This window comes from Merops nubicus, unplaced genomic scaffold, assembly GCF_000691845.1.
Source record: "Merops nubicus isolate BGI_N331 unplaced genomic scaffold, ASM69184v1 scaffold45197, whole genome shotgun sequence".
In the NCBI taxonomy this organism is placed as follows: Eukaryota; Metazoa; Chordata; class Aves; order Coraciiformes; family Meropidae; genus Merops; species Merops nubicus.
Genome location: NW_008620478.1, coordinates 1 through 2,299, shown reverse-complemented (window position 1 = coordinate 2,299; position 2,299 = coordinate 1). Strand labels below are relative to the sequence as shown.

At 53.8% G+C, this 2,299-nt stretch overlaps 1 pseudogene across 1 annotated transcript; it reads right to left on the bottom strand.

Moving 5' to 3' along the window:
• Positions 1-1,535: 1,535 nt before the first annotated feature.
• On the bottom strand, positions 1,536-2,022 carry LOC103776597 (annotated as a pseudogene). Its single transcript, XR_608182.1, has one exon. The product of XR_608182.1 is annotated as a 26S proteasome non-ATPase regulatory subunit 7 pseudogene (transcript).
• Positions 2,023-2,299: the final 277 nt, after the last annotated feature.

Below are 2,299 nucleotides of genomic sequence, written 5' to 3'. Positions count from 1 at the left end.
TGCCGAGGCGCGAGTCCCTGTCCCTGTGTCGCACGGAGGGACAGCCCCGGGCAGCCCCTGCGGCGGCTGGGTGGGAGGAGCTCCTCAGGGGGGTCATGAATCACAGAATCATGGAGCGGTTTGGTTGGGAAAGACCTTTAAGATCACCAAGTCCAGGCATTAACCTAACTGCTCAGTCCAGTGGTAAACCATGTCCCTCAGCACCACATCTCTATGGCTTGGAAACCCCTTCAGGGGTGGGGACTCCACCACTGCCCTGGGCAGCCTGGCACAGGCCTCCACAACCCTCAAGGGGTAGACATTGTTCCTCAGCTCCAACCTCAACCTCCCCTGGGGCAACTTGAGGCCATGGAATAACACCTATTTTTTTTTTTTTTTTTCCAAGTGGAAAGGTCGGGCTGGGCACTGTGCTCCTGCCTTCACCTAACCTCTAGTCACTTCCCTAAAAATGTCTCCAGGCTTTTGACAGAGCTGGAGCTGCCTCCCTACACCACCCTGTGAACCCCAGAGTGGCAGAACAAAACCAGGTGCATGAAGCCAATGGCCACAGACTGGTGGCATTCAGTTAAAAACAAAAAAAAAAAATCCACAATAGATCTAAACAAAAAAAATCCAGCACAGCAGAACTAAACCAACCCACTGTTCCTCCCTGGGGCTGCCCGTGTCCAGCTGCTCTGCCACCACTTTGCGTTTCAGCACCTGGTTGGTTTGTTGGTCGGGGATTTGTTCTACTCGTGCCATGGTGTGGGCAATCCTTTTGTACTCCCTTGGGACATGTCCTGCTGCACTTGGAGGTGGCAGAGGAACTGGTGGCATCTTGTGCCTGAGAGAGGCACATCCCCTCTGCCCCAGCTCCTAGGAGCTGCTGCAGCACGTCCCTCCTGCCCCTTTGGCCCAGGAGGGCAGTGACGTGCAGGGCCTGTCCCTGGCGCAGGGCAGGACAGCAGGGTAGATGTTGTGAGACCCAGCCTGGTTGGTGCCACCACAGATGTTTCATCCACACAGCCTGAGGAGTGAGCGGCACAGACTGTCAGCCCAGCCCCATCTGTTGCTGGCCCAGAGCTGTGGAGCAAATAAATACAACAGTACTAGCCCAGGCCAAGGTTGATCTGGAAGGACCCAGCCAGCAGCAGCCTCTCTACTTGTCCCTCAGTGGTGCTTCTGGAACTCTCCTCAGCTCAGCCATGACTTGGTGCTAACCACCACTGTAGGTCTCAGAGTAGTGCAAATTCAGTGCAGGTGAGATGGCTGAGGAGGTGCGTGGTGGGAATGCTCAGCTGTTGGCCTGCACATCCTTGAAGGCATCCTGAGGGGAGGCAGAGTGCTGCCCTAAAAGAAAAAGTAGTAACATATTTCCCCTGGCTTTACCCCTTCCCTGCCTAGGGCTGAAGCCAAAGTGCTCCACCAGCTGCTTGTTGGGACAGCTGCCAGCATGAGGAGATCTGTCCCACTACCTTATGATGGACACAAAAAGCAGATTCCAAAGCAGAGCACTGACCCTTTCAACGAGAGAAAAGAACCCAGCATCAAAGTGATTTAGTTTACAAGATTTTTAATTTACAAATAAAAAAACTACACATTTTACTTTTTCTCCTTTTTCTCCTCTTTCTTGACATCACTCTTCTCCTTGTCTTTCTCCTTCTCATCTTTTCTCTCCTTTTTACTTTCTTCTTTTTCCTGTCCTTCCTTCTTCTCTGCATCCCTGTTGGCAATCTTGTTGTTAATGAGGTTGTGCAGGGCAACCACGGAGCGGATAAGAGAGGCCAGATAAACGACCACCATCTGGTCATTGGTCTTCAGATAAAAGGCCTTGACAAACTCCTGCAGGTTGACATCTGGAAGCAGGTTAAAGACATCCTGAAGGTGGTAGATGATCTGGTGATTGATGGGGAGTTTGCCCACGGCTACTTTCTCTAGGTAGCTCCTGATGTCCAGAAGCTTGGAGTTCAGTCCCTTCAAGCCATGGACCTGATTCGTGATCCGCTGGGACAGCGTGCCCACCGTCGTGTCCTTGATATCCCTGGAACACCCCCACCAGAAAGAAGAGTGTTAGGGTTAGGGTCAGCGAGTGAGCGGGCGCCTTCGCTCTCGAGGTCTTTCAGCTCCAGAGGCAAAGCAGTTTGAAGCGCGGCTGAAGCGCAACTGAAACGGGCGCTGCAAGTGAGGACAGCCCGCTGGGCACAACGCTGCCCGGCTCAACCCAGTCACGGGGGGCACCCAGCACCAGTCAGAGGGATGGCAGGAGACAAACACGGGATCTCCGGCCGGTGAGCGGCGCCGGGCTCTGTACTGGGTACCC